This window comes from Primulina eburnea, chromosome 2 (assembly GCF_022965805.1).
Source record: "Primulina eburnea isolate SZY01 chromosome 2, ASM2296580v1, whole genome shotgun sequence".
NCBI classification, from domain to species: Eukaryota; Viridiplantae; Streptophyta; class Magnoliopsida; order Lamiales; family Gesneriaceae; genus Primulina; species Primulina eburnea.
The window spans coordinates 26,884,156-26,891,640 of NC_133102.1; positions in this window are offsets into that span (position 1 = coordinate 26,884,156).

Consider the following 7,485-nt stretch of genomic DNA (forward strand, 5'->3'; position numbering starts at 1 on the left):
ACCCGATGAGCCAAGAGAGGAGATACAAGCTCCTAGCAGATACGAGAAAGTCTCGAGACCACCTATGAGGTATGGTCAGCTTCTTGAAGAAGGCCATGATGAGCCTAACCATGGATGTGATCCATGGACCTTCAAGGAAGCGTTATCTGATGCCAATTCATCCAAGTGACTTGAAGAAATGGAATCTGAGTTGAATTCCATGCATTCGAACCAAGTGTAGGATCTTGTGGATCCACCTGAGGGAACTGTTCCCATAGGGACTTGGGGCGGATGGGAAGGTATTGACTTTCAAGGCGCGATTGGTGGCAAAAGGATGTACTCAAAGACAAGGAGTTGACTTTGAGGAAACCTTTTCCCAGTCGTAATGTTCAAGTCCATAAGGATTTTGCTAGCCATAGCTGCATGGTATGACTATGAGATATGGCAGATGGATGTCAAGACAAACTTTCTTAAATGGGGATTTTAAGAAAGTTATTTACATGTCTAAACCTGAAGGGTTTACATCTATCGGAAGTGAGCATATGGTATGTAAACTTCAGAGATCTATTTATGATCTAAAGCAGGCATCAAGGAGTTGGAACCTTAGATTCGATAGTACAATCAAAGAGTTTGATTTACTAAGAATCATGAGGGACCCTGTGTGTATAAGAAGGTCAGTGGGAGTGTTGTGACATTCCTGGTGTTATATGTTGATGACATTCTACTCATTGGGAATGATGTAGGAATGTTGCAATCAACAAAGATATGGTTAGCGAGTAAGTTCTCGATGAAGGACTTGGGTGAAGCATCTTTTGTATTGGGATACAGATCTATTGAGATAGATCGAAAAGATGGCTTGGTCTCACCCAGTCCACATACATGATACCATCGTGAAGCGGTTCTCGATGGATGCGTCCTTGAGAGGACATCTACCAATGTGTCATGGCGTGTCCCTATCCAAGTCTGTCTCCTGAGACTGATGCAGAGATAGTGACGATGACACGCATTCCGTATGCTTCGGAAATTGGTAATATCATGTATGGGATGATATCTACACGTCCTGACGTGGCGTTTGCACTATGTGTAGTGAAAGGATATCAATCGAACCCTGGTCTTCCACAACTAGAAAGCTGTGAAAGACATCCTCAAGTTGTTGAGAAGGACCAATAAGTTGTTCTTGGTCTATGGGGGTAGAGAACTGAAATTGGAAGGCTATACCGACTCTAGCTTCCAAAGCGATATCGATAACTCGAAGTCAACCTCTAGTTTTGTATTCATGCTCAACGGTGCTGCTGTCTCTTGGAAGAGTTCCAAGTAAGACAATAATACGGATTCCAGCACAGAGGCCGAATACATTGCTGCATCAGATGCAGCAAGAGAGGCTGTTTGGATAAGGAATTTCGTCCAAGAGTTGGACGTCATTCCTAATGGAGTTGCTCCTGTCCCGGTGTTGTGTGACAACACGGGAGCTATAGCTCAAGCAAAGGAGCCAAGGTCTCATCAGAAATCCAAACTAGTATTGAGAAAGTACCACATCCTCGGAGAGATTGTGGAAAGTAGAGAAGTGTCTTTTGACACAGTCGGCTCCGCAGATAATGTTGTTGATCCACTAGCTAAGCCTTTACCTGGACCATTATTCGACAAGCATCACGAATCAATGGGTTTTAAGCATATGGGTAGTTGGCTCTAGTGCAAGTGGGAGATTGTTAGAGTAGGTGCCCGTCGAGCCAAGTGTTGGCCGAGTGTTCACAATGAAACTCTATGAATAAGCAGTCTTTATTTTAATAATATTTGAAATTATTATTTTGGCAAATCTTTATCTGTATACCCATGCTAGCTGCATAGATAAAGCCCTTGAATATACAAATAGTAGAAAGAATATGAGATGCTCATATGATGAGTATCATGAAACTCATATTTGTAATACTGTATATTCTAAACGGTTCCTAGTCGATTCAGCCGCCACTAAGAAGGATATAGGCCGCTCGAGTTAGAGACTAGTATCTGCGATGTGAGTACCATGTTTCATTGGTAGGGGACATTGTGATGTCCGAACATGCAGATAGGTGCTCCTTGTAGAGTGCACTGAACAACCCTCCATAAAAGGACTTTCCAAGTGGTTCTCACTTATCGAGTGGAAAAGTCCTGGTTTATGGTTGTACAGAATTAGTCCTTATGACCCGGGACAACATTGAGACTCTATGTGCTAGAATTACACTTTGACTTGTTTACCGACTCTCATGGGGTCATCAGGTGGCAAGGTTGGGTGTTCTGTCGAAACACATAGGAGTCGATGCATTGTAGTCGGGGATTCACCGCTTACCTTCGGGTATGGATATCCTATGTGTTATCATGTGTATGTAGATCGAAATCTCTGGCCAGAGTATGGTTGTAATTATGAAAGGTGTTTCATAGATTGCACCATCGATGCAACTACGACATGACACATAGTATCGATTCATTGACAACTCTCGATAAACCAATGGTTGTCGAATCGATCGGGATATATGAGTTGAAGGGACCGTACTGTACGCTAACCATAATTGAATGGTTCTTGCAGGCACTATCATGTGATACCTAGGGAATCACGTAAGCGATGCTGCTAGGCGTTTAACGTGATTGGTTGGGTACTATCAGACTTGAGTTCTGACGTTCTTACTATCAAGGAGTTGATAAGTAAGAATGGAGCAATTGGGGTATGCTCATATAAGGACATGTTTAGTCCGAATCACATGGAGATGTGAACCCACGGCTAGTTGTATCAATGAACCATTGAGGGCCACACAAGTACTAGCTTAGTAAATCCCGATGAGAAGTAAAATAGTTCAATGTGTTGAACGGCTTATAAAGGAGTTTATAAGCGTAAAGGAAAATTAGAAGTATGACTTCTATAAAGGAGAAAATAGTTCAAAGTGTTGAACGGCTTATAAATGTGTTTATAAGTGCAAAGAAAAATAGAAGTATGACTTCTATGAGAGAAATGTAAATTTTGATTTATGGAAGTGTTCCTAAATTAAAATTTGGCCAAGAGAATAATGTATTTGAAAATTGTGATTTTCATAAACATTATTATGGACTAAATCAAATTAATTCAAATGTTGAATTAATTAAGCACTAGTGGACCTAGTAGAGTCCAAATAATTAAATTAATTCAAGTGTTGAATTAATTAATATCATTGGGCCTTGTAGAGCCCAATTAGAAATAATTATTTAACTAGTGGACTTGAGTAAAATCAAGTAAAGTCTAATTGGGCTCAAATATGTTTGAGACAATTTAAATAAAGTCCATGGGCCTTGTAATAGTTACAAGCCCATTTAGAATAGCATGCTTGGGAGGTGAAGAGGTGGAGATTACTTTTTGAATAAAAAATTGCATGGCATGCAACTTTTTCACCTTTTGCTTTTTTGCAACACCAAGACAAGAAAATTGAATTCATTCTCTCCTCCCTCCCAAGCAATATGGCCGAAACATACCTCCAATTCTCTCCCAAGATTTTTCTCCATTTTGTTCTTCAAATTGTTGAAGAATAAAATACTTCTCTTTGATAAATCTTCTTGTTTTTCTAGTGCAAAACAAGAAGGGATTTACCTAGTTAGTGGTGGGCTTGATTTTGAAGGAAAGAACTCAAAGAAAAAGGAGGAGCTTGTAGATTTCTTCATGCCATTCAAGAGCTTTGTTGTTTAACAACAAAGTTGGAGCCACAATCAACTTTTTAAAGTTGATAGGTAAAACTTCTAAACATCCTATGTATGTTTTTGAGATTTTTGTAAATATTGCACAACTTCTTATGGTGGCCGAAATTTTCCCTTAAAAATTTGATTTTTATGCTTCCATTGCGTTTCCGGCCACCGTAACCGGTCCGCTTTCATAACCGTCATGGACTGTAGCTCTATCGCTAATATCCTTATCTTGAGACATCGTGCAATGTGCCCGTGGCGATCCCGCCACTGTCAGGCACTTCCATCCCAAGATTTCTATACTATCTTGTGACATCGTGCAATGTTCCCGTGGCGATCCCACCACTATCAGGAACTTCTGTCAAAAGATTACTCATCTACTACCTGTTATCTATAATTCAAGAGAACAAGTACATCAATCAAATCACTGCAAATATCAATGCAATAAAGTAAAGTATGTGATTTAGGGAAACTCAAGTCTAAACCGACTTAAGTCGATCTCCCAGTACCACATTGACTTATACCTTTCTTTCGTCGGTTCTGGCTCAGTCGAAGTCCTGAACTCACAGCCTGTCTGGCAATGACAATACCAATAATTTCATATCAATATGCCTTTCAAATCAATAACAATCTGATCAATCTTGATTTAATTCAAAATCAACGGCATAACGATACAATCTCAGTATCCCCGTCAATACCAAATCAACAGACATCAATTACAAATCATAACTCATATCCATTACAATCTGTAATTCATTCATAATCCAAATCTGTCCGGTATAATTCAATATACCCTAAAAATTCATAACAATTCCATAATCAGTCTGTTTCTTAATCTGACTTCGATTCTATGATGTCTAACATGTCAAGAACATCATATATGAATTATATCCAATTCCTACATCATATAATTTCAAATGATACCAGAAATCAATAAAACTTACGTCCTGTAGTAGCTGTCGATGCTAGGATCACGGTACTACTTCCGGATTCAATTTCTGATAGCCGATTCTCCCATAATCACAACTTGAAAGTACGATGAAGCTTCAAGGGATTCCTTCTGAATTTTGCCTCGTTCTTGCCGTGTTTCTGAAGGGAGAATCGAAATTGATACATATATATTGCATGGGAAATCAACGTGGCTTCCTCTCAATTTTTGCCCAAATTACTCAATAATTACGAAAATGCCATCCAATATTTACGAAATTGCCATCCAATAATTACGAAAATGCCATCAATACGATTTTATTTTCGGAGTCTCACAAAATGATAACATCTCGGGCCTTAAACAAGCCAAGGTCCATAGTGAGCAGATCCAACAGTTGCTACGTTTGCAAGGAACAGGTCAAGGTAGAGGTTAAGAAAGAGGCCAAGTGGCACAAGCAGTTGGTACTGATGGGATCTTTACTGCTTTCAAGAGGATGGATCCGCCTGAATTTGCAGGAAGCACTGATCCTTTGGTGGCTGTAGAGTGGATCAAAGCACTTGAGGCGATTTTCGATCATCTCAACTATGAAGACAAGGACAGAATCAGTTGTGCAGTGTTCATGTTAGTCAAAGCTGCACGCATTTGGTGGAATGCTACCAAGGTTAGTGTGGATGTTCCGGCATTGAAGTGGCAAGAGTTCACTGATCTTTTCTATGACAAGTACTTCCCAGATGCACTTCGAGCTCGGAAGGTGACTGAATTTTTGGAACTTCGTCAAGGAGGTATGAATGTCGATTGTGGGTTCAAGGAGCTTGTGGCTTTGATTATTTCTTGATTTTGATATTGGGGGAAGTATTGGGTTTGTTGATGGTGTAGGTTTTATGGATTTATTGATATGGGTTTATGATTATTGAGATGTTGATGATACAATACATGGTTTATTGTTGTAGGAATTCAACCAAGAGTATAGAATCAAGGTTTTTATTGGTTGTAAGTGGAATTTCATTCCTTGTGCTCACATGATATTATATGTAAGGTGTTTCAATGGTTTTAATGTGCTATTCCCTTCATTTGATTCATGTTATGTATTGATACACTTTGTTGTATATTGTGGAGGCATTTTATGTCTCAATTGTGAAAAACAGAATACAAGAGAAAAGAGTCTTCAAAGTGTTTGATTTAATGCCAAAGTTTAAATGATTTATTGAATTGATAGATACATAGTCAGAGATTGCATGCAATTAGTTGATCAACGACCATAGGCTTATATCCCTCAAAGTTATCGATTTATTTCGATGAGATATAGGTACAGAGACAGAGATACTATATAGATATCAATCCAACAGAGAAAAGAGAAATACACTCTTATTGTTATATTGCTATGTTATTCATGTTTCAAGAGTTGATGGTATTTATTTATTTCAAAGCCATGTTTTCAGAGTATGATATATATCCATTGCTATGTAAGAGTTCCACTTGCCGATTTTTATACTCATTTCAGTTATTTCATGTGAAGCAGATAAGAGCGACGAGCCGGGACGTTGATTGAAGCTGGGGTCATATGCATACTAAGGTGGAAGGAGGAAAGATATTTTGCTAGCATTTTGGACATGATCATAAAATTATATTTTGTATTTTGTTGTATCATTTGATTGATCATGTATATACATTTATTTGTAAAAGTTTTATGTCAAGGAATTTTAATCCTTCCTCCCTCAAAAGAAAATTTTAAATTCCGCTGTTATTTGTAAAAACCGGTCAGAGGTGTCACAATTTTTCAATGAGAAGTGAATGCGATCTTCAACAAATTGAAGAAGCAAAATTGGGAGAATATTGCACTAAGAATTTCGGCCATGCTTGCAAGAATGGGGAGATGGATGAGTTGTCTAGGTTTTGGGAAAAGTAGTAAATCACTTTTTGCATACCAAACAATTTTATAATGAAAAATATTCCACAACTCTTCACCTCCCAAGCATGCAAAACCTAGTGGGCTTGTAACGTTTACAAAAGGCTCATGGACTTTTTAATTTAATTCTCTCAAACATATTTGAGCCCAATTAAACTTTACTTGATTTTACTCAAGCCCACTAGTTTAATAATTATTTTCCAATTGGGCTCTAATAGGCCCAATTTATTTAATTAATTCAACACTTGAATTAATTTAATTATTTGGACTATACTAAGCACACTAGTGTTTAATCAATTCAACACTTGAATTAGTTTAAATTAGTCCATAATAATGTTTATGAAAATCACAATTTTCAAATACATTACTTGTTTGGCCAAATTTTTATTTAGGAACACTTCCTCAAATTAAAAATTACATTCTCCTTATAGAAGTCATACTTCTATTTTATTTATGCTTATAAACTCTTTTATAAGTCGTTCAACACATTGAACAATTTTCCTTCTCAACGAGATCTAGAAAGCCAGTGCTTGTGTGGCCCTCAATGGTTCATTGATACAACTAGCCGTAGGTTCACATCTTCATGTGATTCGGACTAAACATGTCCTTATATGAGCATACCCCAATTTCTCCATCCTTACTTATAAACCCCTTGATAACAAGAACGTCAGAACTCAAGTCTGATAGTACCCAACCAATCATGTTAAACGCCTAGCAGCATCGCTTACATGATTCCCTAGGTATCAAATGATAGTGCCTGCAAGAACCATTCAATTATGGTTAGCGTACAATACGGTCCCTTCAACTCATATATCCCGACCGATTCGACAACCATTGATATATCGAGAGTTGTCAGTGAATCGATACTGTGTGTCATGTTGTAGTTGCATCGATGGTGTAATCTATGAAACCCCTTTCATAATTACCACCATACTCTGATCAGAGATTTCATACTACATACACATAGGATATCCATACCCAAAGGTAAACGGTG